This window comes from Amphiprion ocellaris, chromosome 5 (genome assembly GCF_022539595.1).
Source record: "Amphiprion ocellaris isolate individual 3 ecotype Okinawa chromosome 5, ASM2253959v1, whole genome shotgun sequence".
In the NCBI taxonomy this organism is placed as follows: Eukaryota; Metazoa; Chordata; class Actinopteri; family Pomacentridae; genus Amphiprion; species Amphiprion ocellaris.
The window spans coordinates 11,861,249-11,877,617 of record NC_072770.1 but is presented as its reverse complement, the minus strand read 5'-3'; positions in this window follow the sequence as shown (position 1 = coordinate 11,877,617).

Here is a 16,369-nt window from a genome sequence, read left to right as displayed (position 1 = left end):
TTGAGAGGGACAGAAGAGGTAGAAAGGTAGAGATAGAGGGATAGAAGTAGAGGGGTAGAGGTAGAGATAGAGGGATACAGATAGAGGGGTAGAGATAGAGAGGTGGGGGGGTGGGACACAAGGACCATAAAACACAGCCACACATCTGAAGCATCCAGCATCCAGCTCTGGGACCAGGGACACTCGGAGAAAGGACACAGAAAGAAACAGAGTGAATGTAATGCAATAATGGTATATGTAGTAAATACATAGGTAGTTAGAGAAGGGCTCAGTGCATCAAGAGAGGTTCCCCAGCAGCCTAGGCCTATAGCAGCATAACTAGGGGCAAACTAAAGGGACGTCAAGAGGGGAAGTCAGTTGTGCAAATGAAAACACCAGCATACCCCGTCAGGGTCCCCCAGTCAGCCCTAACTATAAGCTTTGTCGAAAAGGAAGGTTTTAAGCCTGGTCTTAAAAATAGAGAGGGTGTCCGCCTCCCGAACCCAAACTGGGAGCTGATTCCACAGGAGAGGTGCCTGATAACTGAAGGCTCTGCCTCCCATTCTACTTTTAGAGATTCTAGGAACAACAAGTAAGCCTGCAGTTTGAGAGCGAAGAGTTCTGCTAGGATAATATGGTACTATCAGGTCTTTAAGATATGATGGAGATTGGTTGTTAAGAGCTTTATATGTCAGAAGAAGGATTTTGAATTCTATTCTAGATTTAACAGGAAGCCAATGAAGAGAAACCAATATAGGAGAAATATGATCTCTCTTGCTAACTCCCGTCAGTACTCTGGCTGCAGCATTTTGGATCAGCTGTAGATGTTTCAGAGAGCTATTGGGACAACCTGATAATAAGGAATTACAGTAGTCAAGCCTAGAAGTAACAAATGCATGGACTAGTTTTTCTGCATCACTCTGAGACAGGATGTTCCTGATTTTCACAATATTTCTCAGGTGGAAAAAGGAAGTCCTACAGATTTGTTTTATGTGCGAGTTAAAGGACATGTCCTGGTCAAAGATAACACCGAGGTTCCTCACAGTAGTACTGGAGGCCAATGTAATGCCATCCAGAGTAACTATATGCTTTGAAAGCAATTCTCTAAGATGTTTGGGGCCAAATACAATGACTTCAGTCTTGTCTGAATTTAGTAGTAAGAAATTATAGGTCATCCAGGTCTTTATGTCCTTAAGACAATCTTGCAGTCTAGCTAGCTGATTAGTTTCATTTGGCTTCATAGATAAATACAATTGAGTGTCGTCAGCATAACAATGGAAATTAATACAGTGCTTCCTAATAATGTTGCCTAAGGGAAGCATGTATAATGTGAACAGTATTGGTCCTAAGACAGAACCCTGAGGAACTCCATGATTAACCCTAGTATGCTCAGAAGAGTCATTGTTGACATGCACAAACTGGAACCTGTCTGATAAGTAGGATTTAAACCAGTCCAGTGCTGTCCCTTTAATGCCAATAGAATGTTCTAGTCGCTGTAATAAAAGTTTGTGGTCGATTGTATCGAATGCTGCACTAAGGTCCAATAAAATAAGTATAGAGACCAGTCCATTATCTGACGCTATGAGAAGGTCATTAGTAACTTTCACCAGAGCTGTTTCTGTGCTATGATGCACTCTGAAGCCTGACTGAAACTCTTCAAACAAGCTATTCCTTTGTAAATGTTCACATAATTGATTTGCAACTGTTCTTTCCAGAATTTTGGAGAGAAATGGGAGGTTGGAAATTGGTCTATAGTTGGCTAAAACATCTGGATCTAGAGTGGGCTTTTTAAGTAAAGGTTTGATTACAGCAACCTTAAAAGCCTGTGGTACATAACCTGTTACTAGAGAGAGATTAATCAGATCTAACATTGAGGAATTAATTAAAGGTAAAGCCTCCTTGAACAGTCTAGTTGGGATAGGATCTAAAAGACATGTTGATGGTTTGGATGTAGAAACTATTGAAATGAGTTCAGAGAGATGTATGGGGGTGAAAAATTCTGAATATCCATCTGGTCTTACAGCCAATTCTAAAGTATCTGTACTCGATGATACATCTGTGACATTTGCAGGAAGGGCCAGAGTAATTTTTTCTCTAATCGTAATAATTTTATTTGTAAAGAAGCTCATGAAGTTGTTACTGCTCAAAGCTAAAGGAATACAAGGTTCAACAGAGCTCTGACTCTTTGTCAGCCTGGCTACAGTGCTGAAAAGAAACCTGGGGTTGTTCTTGTTTTCCTCTATTAGAGATGAATAATATGTTGTCCTGGCATTACGAAGAGCTTTTTTATAAATTACTAGACTATTTTTCCAAGCTACATAAACTTCCTCTAAATTAGTGGAATACCACTTCCTTTCCAGCTTTCGGGAGGCCTGCTTTAAAGTCCGCAGCTGGGAATTATACCAAGGAGCAGGTCCTCTCTGAGATAGAACTTTCTTTTTTACAGGTGCAACACTATCAAGTGCTGTACGCAGTGAGGCTGCAGCATTATTAACAATATAATCCACTTCTGTGGGGGTAAAATTATAATATTTCCCTTCCATTATATCAGTAAGTGGTGCTGGACTAAATAGAGAGGGTATTATTTCCTTAAATTTAGTCACCGAATTGTGAGACAGACATCTACTGTAATGATATTTATTCTTAACTCCTATACAATCTATTGTTGTAAATTGAAATGTTATCATAAAATGGTCAGAAAGAAGAGGGTTCCGGGGAAATACTGTTAACTGTTTGATTTCTATGCCATAAGTCAGAACGAGGTCAAGGGTATGATTAAAACTATGAGTTGGTTTATTTACATGTTGAGAAAACCCAATTGAGTCTAATATTGAATTAAAAGCAGTCGTAAGGCTGTCACTGTCCACGTCAACATGAATGTTGAAGTCACCCACAATAATGACTTTATCTGAGCTGAGCACTAAATCAGATAAAAAGTCTGAGAATTGAGATAAAAACTCAGAGTAAGGAGCAGGAGGACGATATACAACAACAAATAAAACTGGTTTCTGAGCTTTTAAATCTGGATGAGAGAGACTGAGAGTAAGATTTTCAAATGAACTGTAACTAGGTTTAGGTCTCTGGTTCATTTTTAAGCTAGAGAGGTAAATTGCTGCCACTCCTCCTCCTCTGCCTGTGATTCGAGGAACGTGACAGTTAGTATGACTAGTAGGAGTTGATTCATTTAGACTAACATATTCTTCCTGCTGCAACCAGGTTTCAGTCAAACAGAACAAATCAATCTGGTTATCAGTTATCAAATCATTTACTAACAGAGATTTAGACGAGAGAGATCTAATATTTAACAGACCACATTTAATTGTCCTGTTTCTTCGCTCAGTTGAAATAGTGGTATTAATTTTAATTAGATTTTTATGGTTACTATGTCTTTTGTTTATTTTTGATTTGCTTAATTTATTGAATTTTGGTGGTCGGGGGACAGACACAGTCTCAATAAAGCTAACTGAATTACTGGAGGGTGACAGCTGAGAGGAAACTGCAGAGAGGTGTGGAAGACTACAACTCTGCATCCTGGTCTGAACTCTGGGTTGTCATGCTTTAGGAGTTCTAATAAAATCAGCCATATTTCTAGAAATGAGAGCTGCACCAGCCAAAGTGGGATGGATGCCGTCTCTCCTAATCAGACCAGGTTTTCCCCAGAAAGAGCTCCAATTGTCTATAAAGCCAACGTCGTTTGCAGTACACCACGTAGACGACCAGCGGCGAAACGATGCCATACGGCTAAACATGTCATCGCTTGTCAGATCAGGCAGGGGTCCAGAGAAAACTACGGAGTCCGACATGGTTTTGGCAAAGTTACACACCGATGCCACACTAACTTTGGTGACCTCCGATTGGCGTAACCGGGTGTCATTACCGCCGACATGAATAACAATCTTACTGTATTTACGATTATCTTTAGCCAGCAGTTTCAAATTTGCTTCTATGTCGCCCGCTCTGGCTCCTGGGAGGCATTTTACTACGGTCGCTGGTGTCGCTAGCTTCACGTTTCTGACTACGGAGCTGCCAATGATCAGAGTTGGTTTCTCAGCGGGTGTGTCATTGAGTGGGGAAAAACGATTAGAAACGTGAAGCGGTTTGTGGTGTGCCGGGACAGCGGGCTTGAACTTAGGACTACGTTTCCTACGAACTGTCACCCAGCTACCCTGACTTCCCGGCTGCTCGGGAGCTGCTAGGGGACAGCTAGCAGAAGCTACACTAGCAGCTATATTATTGCGGTCCGCACCGGCTAAGGGAGCCTGGCTAACAGCTAGCGGGGTGTTTTCCATGGTGCGGAGCCGCGCTTCCAATTCAGAGAGCCTCGCCTCCAAAGCTACAAACAGACTGCATTTATTACAGGTATCGTTATCACTAAAGGAGGCAGAGGAGTAACTAAACATGTGACACACTGAGCAGGAAAGAGAAGGAGAAGAAGAGGGAGAAGCCATGCTAACTGCTAAGTGCTAGGCTAGCGGACAGAGATAACAGATTAACTTAGAATTAAGTACTGAGAGGGTGCGTGAAGAAAACGAGTGTATGTTACGATTCAAATATTACCGCTACACACAGATTTAATGAATATCAAATTAGATGGAGTGGATAAGCTACAACAGTCACAGAACACAACACAGCGCTACAACAGGAAGTGACGCAATACGCTCACCGTAACGTCAGACGTCAGCAGATCAGTTCAGCTAGTTTCAGTGATATCAGCTGTTCTAACTTGTGCGACAGTAATCTCAGGTATATTCACTTTTGTTGCATTGAGTTTCTACTTTAGGATCTATATTTTCAATATGGTTTTATAAAAAAATTTTTCAGAGATAATGCAATTCTTAATCTTTTTAATATCTAAGGGATATATTTGGAATCTTTGCACACATTTTAGAAAACTGGCACCAGGTATGCAGACCTCATGTGTAGCACTGGATGTACATACAACTACAACAGGATTACTTGGTCCCCTACTACTGTCACTTTTCTATTCTGTAGTACATGATGGTCTGGGGCTAAGCAAAGGATGTGACTTTCGTATTCACTGAAAATAGTGAATGTGAATTCACTGGGAAAACAAACCAAACAACAAAAAAACAAAACTAGAATTTCTGCCTTACTGCACAAGTTAGTTCAGTATCTTTGACCAGAAATGGACGGTCAGTGGCCAATGAGTCAGACTATTTGTTGCTGAACACAATTAAAAAATGTGCTCATTCTTACGCAAGTTCTGAAGCATCTTTTGTCTATAAATTCTGAGTGTTTGTTTTCAATGGAAGTGTCAGCCACTGTGAATGATTATAATGTGGGTTATGACTCAAATTACTTCACACAGCATCTTTTGTCTTTCTCTTTTGGCTGTAAATTATTGAAATCTTTACAGAATTTAATCTGTAATTACCAAATGGGCAAAACACCCTTCAGATAACTCTGTGAAGGTACTAAAAACACAAAGAATATAGTTCATATCCAGGAACAACTGCATAGTTTGTCTTATTTATAAGTACTTCCTGATCCAGGATCACATAACAGATGATAGTTGCTAGACAAACAGCTAAATACTAAATTTGAGAATCATAAGATAATGATTTGTTTTGTTTTCTGCAAATCAATCACACTGCCCACATTCTTCATGACTCATTCCTAATTACCTCTGATCCAAACATTGAACACAGTTATTGCACAATTTTAATTGTAACATTCTGACCACATATACGTCAATTTTCAAATTTTCTGTCACAATGGAGATGTAGACATGTTTAAAAGTAATACAAAGTTTCTACAAGTTTAAGTAAATTTAAAGATTTGACCCTGGGCCTGTGTGGAAAGGCAAGAATACTTTATTTTTTTAAAAAAAGTATAGAGAATTTAAAAATTCACAAACCAAGTCAACATCTAATACAAATTTAATATAACAATTTAATATAACAATAAAATAGATGTACCTAGACTAACAATATATCAGCAATATACTGGCATTCCCTTAGCAGCCTAGTCAAGTTTTTTTTTTTTTTTAAATAAGTAACGAGAAACTACCAAGTAACTCCTTGGTATGATGCATTCACAATCCTGCACAAAAACAGGAGTAATCAGTAATGAATGAGTGGTTCCTCTCTACTTTTACTACTCAAACAAAGTTAATCAGGAACTCATTTGTCATATAATTAACAGATAATGGAACTAATCTTCACCTAATGATTCACTAATATACTATAATTTCTCAGTTTTTTTTTAAAAATAAATAATTATTTTCTACTACCTAGCCTTGATTAGGCATTATGAGGTGCTAAATAAATTAGATGTGCTAATTTAACAGGCATTCCTGATTTGTTCCCTTCTCCTTCTTTTGTAAACATGTACATTTTTGGACACCATACTGCATCCCTGCCACACCAACAACTGCAACTTAAATTTACAAGGAGCACAAGGGCTGTTTTATCCCCACTTCTCTTGACAGAATTGGCAAGTCAAACTACATTTGTTGGCTTTCTGACACAGACTTCTTTCTTTATCACTGTCTACAGGTTCTTGATGGGGTTTCAGTCAGGACTTTGGGGAGACCAGTATAAAACCTTAATTCTAGCCTGATTTAGATATTTCTTTGCCACTTTTGATGCTTTGTGTTTGGTTTCATTGTCTTGTTGGAACACCCAGCTGCATCCAAGACTTAACCTTCTGGCTGATGATTTTAGATCTTCACAAAGAACGTGGAGGTGATCTTCCTCCATTATTCCATTTACTTCCATTTAGTTTCACTGGCAGCAAAACAGACCTAGAGCATAATACTTCCTCCACCATACTTGATGGTAGGTTTGGTGTTCTTGTCGTTAAAGGCCTCACCACATATATCTGATCATTGTGTTAGATTTTTGTTTCATCTGACAACAGACCTGTCCTCCTGAAGTTCTTCTCTTTGTCCGTGTTATCAGCAGCAAACTTCAGCTGAGCTTTAAGGTGCCGTTTTCAGAGGAATGGCTTCCTTCACGTACAGCTCAACTTTGGACACTGTGTTCCAGCAGCTTCTAATTCTTTGCAGATCTGTTTTTTGGTGATTCTTGGTTGTATCTGACCACCATGACCAGCCGTCTCTCAGCAGCAGGTGATAGTTTCAGTGACAAAACTCCGCCTTTCACTTTATAGATGCAAACAGCTAGTTGCACTGATGATTTTGGGATCTGTAGCTGCTTTGAAATGGATTTCTTGACTCGTTCAAATCACTCATATGCTTTTTTAGATCTTTGCTGATGTCTTCACACACTAAGATCTCTAGACCTACAGCAGCAGTGTTGCTAAAAGCTTCATTTTTAAATTTAATGTTACACTGCAGTCATACCCGTATTAATTTGCCATATTATAGTTTGGCACATTTTTTTTGTGGTAATGTCCATGTTGTTGTGAAATGTGTTAGAAATCTTTTAGTGCCTGGCTGTGTGTACTATTCCCTGTATCTGTTTAAATTGTGCCAAAATGTTGCCAGCGGTGATAAGGGCTGAAGGAAACTACATTAGGGCAGGCTCCTGTGCTGCAACACCATCTGTCTGTCTCTATCGCCCTCACACACATTTCTTTCTCCTCCTCTTCGCTGCTCCAAGGTGCTGCTGTCTCTTCCTCTTTCCACAGACTTCCCTTTCATTGAAAAGCAGATCCCTGAAATCAATTGCATTCGCTCATTTTATATCAGCTCAGATAAACATGGCTGAATGAAATGGAGGCATGTTTATAGCTCGCGCCATTTCGAACAGCTGTGATGTTCAGCTCGTCAATAGTGCTGCTGATAGACATCAAGTACAACGAAAGGGCACACGAAATGAACATTACCGATAACAGTATGCTTCATTCTGCTGAACAGCGCTGAGGCAATTCAAATGAGACTATTATACACACTATCACTTCCACTAGTGGCAGCTGCTGGCCCATAAGTGAACCTCTCTGCAGTGACAGTTTCATCTCAACACACTGGTCATGAGGAAACCTCTAAATGGAGATTTCAGTCTTGCTGTGAATTTTTATTTTTACCCAGAGAATAGGAGCCCTTTGACTCTAAAATCTCATCAAACCGAAGCTCGCTTTAAGGCAAATTTTTAATGAGGCTTCTGGGAGATTCTTCATAAATGTTGTTGCATTAGCCTATAATAAGCTACAGTTTTATCCCTTCAGTAAACTATTTTAGTTTAATTTTTCACATCAGTTTTTATGTTTCGCCACATTTTGAAGTAGAAGAAAGCGGACAGAATAAAAACTGGATCAATAACTCAGCTCACACAACAACTGACACAACAAACTGTATAATAATGTGATGCTAAATGAAAAGCTTTTGAATTAATTCAGAACGCCGGATGGTTTCTTCTCAAAGTGCTACAGAACACCATTTTTTTTTGCCTTTAAATTAATCATAGTCAATACATTGGCAAACACAAAAAACTGACGCAAGTGTTTGCTCGGGGATATTGGACTTGAAAGGGAGCAGCTTCTTCGCCTCGCGGGAGGGACAAATTCAACTGAAGGATTTGATGGAAAATCCTGCCGGGCGGACTGTGTCTGCTCCAGTTGCAAATGCAGTGTTTCTCCAGCATCTCGTTTTCACCCTCTGGGCTCTGGATGTGGAAGTTAGTGTGCGAGTCTGTCTGTCAGACACTGTGAGGTGAGGGGGCGGGTTATAAAATCAGAGTTTTAACTTCCCAAGACCTCAGAGCTGTGAGGAGAAGTGAAAGTAACGATGTGTTTCTGAACAAGTGCACACGTTCTGTTTCCCTATCGTAACGCGGTATTGAATCGATGACCACAAAGTTGTCACATTTTCTGTTTTAAACAATAAAAGTTTGTTGAGTCGCAGACACTTTTAATACCTGCAACCTTGAGAGCTGCAATAAACACAAGAAAAACATGCATTGTTCCTGATGATGTACTGTATACTCTCACAAAGCCTCAACGCTTTTGTTATTCAGCTTAATTAGACCTCTATGGAGGCACACAAGAATAAAGAAAGAAGTTTTTTGAGATCTTATCTGGTAATTATAACTATTTTAATGAATTAATCAGTAAAGTTCTTGAAAGACTAACTGGGCTAATATTGTAATTCCAGATATCTGTCAGTACATCCATTGTTGTACACAGCAAAAATAAATTGGTAATAGTAGATTAGGCAAGCTTCATTTTCCAAGCTGTAAACAAATACAGGCTCACAGTTAAATGCACATTCTGGCAACATACAAAATGTAACGACATTTTCCATAATAATGTGCTAAAAAATACACTGATATTCATGATCAAGCTCATATTCATTATAATAATTAAGGTATCATCCTTGTTCTATCGATTGTAGTACTGATTGATAACCAACTAGTCTGTCTTTCAAGTTCATTAAAGACTAATTTATTAATATAGAGAGCCAATGAGCCGGAATGTTCTGCTTCCAGAAAATCTTAATTTAATGTTATGAGCAAATTACTTCAAACCCAGCTCTGAAACATTCATTTGTTCAACAAATGTGTGTGATTTTCTCCATTTTGTCAAGAATAGTGTTTTTTCTTACAAAGCAATGTTATTTATTTAATATTTGTTTTGTTTTTAGCTAATTATGATCAAACTCAAATTACCAGTCGCCACCAGAAATTCATGAGCAGACTTGAGTCTATGTTAAAGCCTAGAAATCTTGGGGCACCCAGATATCTCGACTGGTTGAGCGGGTGGCCATGAACAGGGGCTATAATCTCTGATGCAGTGGCCTGGGTTCACAGCCCTTTACTGCATGTATTCCCCCCCTTTCTTCTCCATATTCCCCCGTCTGCCTCTCCACTACATCTATCTAATAAAGCCAACAAAAAGGCCAAATAAAATAACTTTTTAAAAAAAGTATAGAAATCTTGACCACAGAGGATGTTCTTTAGTTTTTTGGAAAGTTATGTGTATGATAGAGAAAGCAGAAGTAGGAAGTGGGTATAGTGTATGTCTTTCTTGTATGTCCTACATCAAGTTAAGGAGATGAGGGAGTTTGAAGAAAGAATTCTGTGTGTATTCTGTAGAAAGGAGTCAGTGTTTGATAGTGTTCGCGGAATATGTTATAGCTGCTCTCCGGCTGCTTTACTCTGCAGAAAATCCTTTGGAAAAACACTTGGACTGGACGTGTTGAACTGAATGAAGATGCAGGATTGGAAAGAGCATCGATAAGAGCTCCTCAGTCGGTCATCTGCTCCCATAGAAACCAAATAGAGACCAATGTCAGAACAGTCCAGTAGAGTTTGTAATGCTTCCTCAATGCTCCTAAATTAAACAGGTGTGAATGGAGAACACGTCCCTCCTCATAACAAGTGTTTATTTTGAGCTTTGTGTTCCTGGTGCATGTACAGTTGGCACAGTTGCCATGATGACAGTTTGTGTGGTGACAAATTTTGGGCTGAACACAGGCTTGAACAGATGATGAAATTTAAGTCATACTTGCCCCTGTAGAACCCGATGAACATGCGGACATGGAAAGCATGTAGACGCCTTAATAATAATCTAATAATAACAACATGGGCGATTGTGGCTCAGATGGTAGCATGAGTTGTCCACTAAATTTAGTGGCCAGCCACAGCTCGTGCCAAAACGCCCCTGGGCAAAACATGGAAGCCAAAGTTGCTCCAAATAGCAGATAAGCACCTTGCATGGCAACTCCAATGGCTCAATAGGAAATACTGTAAACTGCTTTGAGAACCACAGAGGTTGAAACACTAGTATAAGTGCAGACTAGCATTTACATTTGCCTGATTAAACTTACATACCATTTAAATGCGGCATTTTTGGGGGTGTTAGTACTTTTACTTGAGTAACAAAATGCTTCTTCTGACATTTCATCAGATGTTCCAGCCCAGTTATGGCAACTGGGACTGCTTAGAACATTAAAGAGCAATTTTGCATCTTTTAAAAACAAACTTCACAAGCACCAAATGCACAGTAAGAAAGTTACTGGTTTCTCATGATGTTTCAACCTGTAAAATGTCTACAGTTCTTCTCCGCATAAAAAAACAACATCGTAAAGAGAAAGAATGTGGGTGACGGGGACAAATTACTATAAAAATACAGCTAAAGTCTAACAGTAAAGTACTGTTTTCCCCAAATACGATTAAAAATCATAGAATCTGATGCTTTTTTTGGAGCTAAATTAAAAGGATGATCGTTAACAGCAGGATTTTGTACAATCTGAGTTATGATTAAAAAAAATCACACAAAATGACAAAAACCAAACACAGAACAACCCAACTGAGGCATACAAGAAAAATGTGATGCATGACAAAAACAAGATGCAAAACAACAGAAACAACAAAACACCTGAGAGACACAAAACAATGTGAATGAGAGAAATGAGAACCAAAATGACACAAAGCAACACAAACATTGACACAAAATGACACAAAGAGGACACATGACCACACAAAACAAGACACAAAACAACACAAACTAGACATAAAACAAGAAAAACCCAACATGAAAGGCACAAACAAGACACAAAATGAGACAAATCAATCAAATGTGACACAAAATGACAAAAATGAGCCATAAAAGCACAGTTAAGTACAGTATTATAGTATTAAACAGGAAATCTTATATTCTTATATTCTACTGCATACTTGGTTTGTCTAAATCAAACTGCTGGATCTTCACATTAGTTTCAGATAAACTTTGGAATATTGATCTTTTATGTTAAAGTTACTTTAAAATGGGATCTCTTTTGTTCCAGTTTGAACAGGAGGAACCATCACAGCAACTCTTTTACTGTTCATATGCACCTTGCCATTGACAGACTCGACCAAAAAGGATTTGGTTTGGCTGCTGTTTCTAACTGGGGGCTTTAAGAAGATCCAGGTACTGGTGAAACAATGAAATATGATCCCTGACACTGAGTGTAGATAATGGATCCATTAGTTGGAAAGCCTATGAAATGCTTGAAAACTCCACAATGTGTGAACTGCAGTTTAAGCTGGCCAAAGATGTGAAGCTCCTTTTGGTAAAAGTTTGCATCATTACCTTCTCATTTGCCTGCAGTGGTGCCGTTTAAATTATGTGGACGTCACTATTAACACACAGTGCTTAGTGCTTATTACAGTGTAACCACCACCTAATACAAATGGACTTAAATCTAGTCTACACCATTAATCATGTTCCTGCCTGCAACTGTAGAAGCTGTCTGGTCTACCTACAGTCCTCTGCTGCTGCCAGGGAGAAGCTTTTCCTATTCTGGCTCTTACCTCTGCTTACTAAACACTGACTGGCTTTGGAGAGAGAAACACCGAATGCCAAGAAAACCTTAATTTCTAACCACACATACGGCGAGCTGCCAACAACAGGGTTTTGTGATCTGCTTTCTTCTCACACATGTGTGTTAAAAGTAAACTCCTTTGCAGGGATTCCAGAAATGCCTGCAGCCATGAAATAGCTCCATCTGAAATCAGTGAATTAAACGCTGCAGCTGGACTCAAACAGGTGAATCCTGGCTGCCATCCAGTGGCTTAACTCTGATACCACATTTGTATCAGGGACTTGAGTCTCACATATACTAAAAGAAAAGAACCAAGAGTTTGTTGAGCAGTGGACCTAATTCAACACAGAATCCACATCTAGTTCGGCTTAATTAATTGAAAATGTGAATTTCACCTGAACAAAATTCTGAATCAGAGAGCAAATAATCATCTTACAATGACTCAGAGACGCTGATCTTATTAAACCTGTTCTAAAGCCTCCTTCACCAGATTGGAAGCATACAGAAATAATTCTGCCTTACTTACAGTCATAGTTGTACCAAATTTTAACCAAGTAATAAGTATGTACATGTTGCGACGCAGATATAAATGAAGGGTTTATCAACTAACTATTGCAGACCTAATGGAAATATAAAATACATCTGCAGTTAAGTACCATTATTAATCACAATAATCCAGAAATGGTACTATAAATTTAGTAATCATTATTAAAAATATATCCTATATATTGTCTGATCTTGCTTATTATATTTTAGCTCAGTGTGATTCAGTCCCGTTTTGTCTGCTGATTCTTTCCAACACAGAATGCAGGAAAAGTTCTGCCTCAGCAGCATGTCATGTTTCCTTGTTTTATCTACATTTTTTTCACGTCACAATGTAAGATCATGTAGTGTAGTATCTTTGGATATGATTTCTTAAAAGTAAAAGACGATATAATTATGGCAAATGCTATTAAGCTGTAGAATAGAGTTTAAAAGTGAGTATAAAATGCATGATGATGAATATTCTAGCAATGACTGATGTTTTGATATACATACATATATATGCATGTGTGTGTGTGTGTGTGTGTGTGTGTGTGTGTGTGTGTGTGTGTGTGTGTGTGTGTGTGTGTGTGTGTGTGTGTGTACAAACAGCTGGAAGATCATAAAGTAAAACATGTATTTTTGGTGTGAAGACAAATCACATGCTTTGTTAAAAAAATTAAATATGGATTACTCAAAGCATAATGGTGTAAACTTAAGGCAAAATAACTTTTAATTTAGGTGTATCAGAAACATAACAACACTGAATGGTGTAAAATGCATGAAGACTGTCTTAAACAATAGTAGGGGTGAGTACAGAAAGGAGTTTCTCGACAATAAATCCTGCTGCATCTGAATGCTGACTTCTTCCGGTGGTTTTTTTTGAAGATCTTTAAAGGAGCTTTTTGGACATTTGAACACGGTCAAGTCTTAGACTCTGGCCTATGATTTGGGACTTAGTTTCCACATCACTCAGAGGTCTTTTCCACACTTATTTATATTCATATATTCGAGGACATTTCAGCTGAAAGGTTAGCATAGTATATATAAATGCTCATTTGGATGGAATTCATCCAAAATGATAATTGAACTCTCATTTCCCCAGTTTCTCTTTTGAAGAGGGCAAAATTGGAGGAATTTGGGAAGCGCTACATCATCATGACTACTCGAGAGCAGGTAGCAAGGTGAAATTAAGAAGAAAGAAATAAAAGGCCTGAATTTATACAAGGCAGAGAGTAGGTGATAATGAATGAAAAGAATGAATTATTTAAGCAGGAGGAAACCTAAAGCAACAGTCCAAGTATACATTGCATGTTAATTTTTATAGGAGATAATACTGAACTTAAAGATGAAATTCGATATTTTCAGGAATAGGCTTCTTCCTGGAATACTTCTTGGCAGGAATCAATGACTTTGTGGTGTATTCAAAGACACAAAGCCCCTGTAGGCAGCGTTAGATGGTCTGGTTGATGGATTGTTAACTTTATACAGAGGCAGGCAGGATATTTTTTACTGTTTACTGACTCTAGCTTCATATTTAGCCTTCAGACATGACATTTTGTCTTTATAAGAAAATACATTTGTAGTGTTTTCAGGAAATGTCTTGCTTTTCCCATCTAAAATAGAACATATCTTTCACAATCAAGCCAATTAATGTTGAATTCTTGTTCATTTTAAAGGCGATATTATGTAATTTCAATAAGTCTGAATCCTAAATACTCATCTTTATCACTAGATTATGTCAACGGTACGGTCTTTGTATCTTTTTGAACTGAGGTTGAAGTGAAGACAGATGAGCAAATAAGTTGTAAGAGGTTTTGTCTTCATAATGTGAGTAAAGCGTCTCTTTTATGTGACGTTACTTTACTCCCACTCAGCGTTCTGGGACTAAACACGGCAGAATAAGCTTAGTTTTCAAAGCACATGCTCCAGCGTGTTCACAGATCAATCTCTGCAGTTATTCTCACTTCCAGCTAGACTAGTTCGTTAACTCCAGCCCCCAGAAAAGCTTGAAGTAGGTAATTTGTGCTTCTAACAGACGCACCGGCTACCAGTTGACCTCCATCAAGGACCTGCTGACCAGTGGAGCAGCGGAGTGAAGTCCAGCTGAGCCTGCATCCGCTGATAAACAGCCTTGTTCTGTTTTAATGGCACTGCAGTCAAAACTCTGTCAACTATCATTTGCTTTGTTTAGGTTCAGATTTTTGCTAAAATTAAACAAACTGGGTATTGGATATGGCTGGGAGCTACAAATGAAAAAGTAAAATTGAGTTTTAAATGTATCTACAGCTGAAAAAGCAAAATATTCATTGCTGAGGTTCAAAATATCCAAAATACTGTCCACATATATGCCATCAGGAGTGGCAAAGGCATGAGAATATCCAGTGAGAAAGCCTAAATCAGTATTCTACAATGTCTACTGTTTGTAATAAAAGTCAGTTACTGTACAATTGATCTATTTCACATCTGCTCCAATTATTACACCTGATAATCACCAGTTTTTTTGAGTTGACCACCATCAGCTTGATCGGTTTTTGGATTCATCTGTATAAAAACAGCTTGACTGAACAGAAATGTCTTATTTCAGTCAATATTTCCACCATTTGCATGCCCTTCTGCTGCTGCGGTTTAGTGGCACCAACTATTTATCTCGAGGCGCTTCTAATATTCAGCTGACTTGCATTTTAATGAGCATCTGTTGACATTAATGTCACAGATTTAGTAGCAAAGCCAAACCCCCCAGCTCTGCTCTGAGCACAGCTTGGTTTTAAGCCAGATAGAAAAAAAGAGAGAGAATCCAATAACTTTGAGATGATTTGTAGGATGTGCAGCAAAAAGGTGATTACAAAAGCAGTAATATCACCAATTTACAACATCAAATTAGGATAAAAATGTACTTCTCTATTTCAAAAAACTTCACCGCAACTATCCTTTCTCTCTCCATGACAGTTGCAACGCTCATTTTATATATATTACTGCAAAACTTTTCAAACGGGATGTGTCAGTTGTTCGAGCCACGTTTTTGTTGATTGCAAATTACATTTTCACAATGCATTGAGATGATGTAAAACTTTTCTTTGCCCATGAATTGATTAGTTCCTTGGATGTATTGTAATTACTCACATGATGATCAGCTGTGATACGAGGAATCGGTGGATCTGACTTCTGCATTCCAGACAGCACACCTTTTCTTCTTTCTTGTCAGTACCACAGCTTTTCCTGTGTCCTGTTTCATGCTGGATGCATCCAGCTGGAACATTCCACTTTGTCCCAACATTGCGCCTTAAGCTTCGGTCATCTTGCTCATATATCCATCACAGTCTGCAGTGTTTGGTGCTGTCAGTGGCTCAAGCTTGTTACTCAAGCGTAACAATGTGATGTATGTTATCCATCTTCCACTGCACAGGGGATTGTCAGTCACAATGTTGCAGGACCTCCTAGTTTTTTGGGTATGTTGCAATGGTATTTCAACAAACATTAAGGAAATCATGTCAAACTGGGCATCAACACTTAGAAAGGTGTTCTAGTTTGATTAAAGTGAGAATAAATTATGACGAGTTAAAGTTCTGTTAAGGTGGCAAATCATAAGGAAGTTAAAGAAACAGGCCAGGACACTGTTTCTGTATGTCAAGTTTGAAC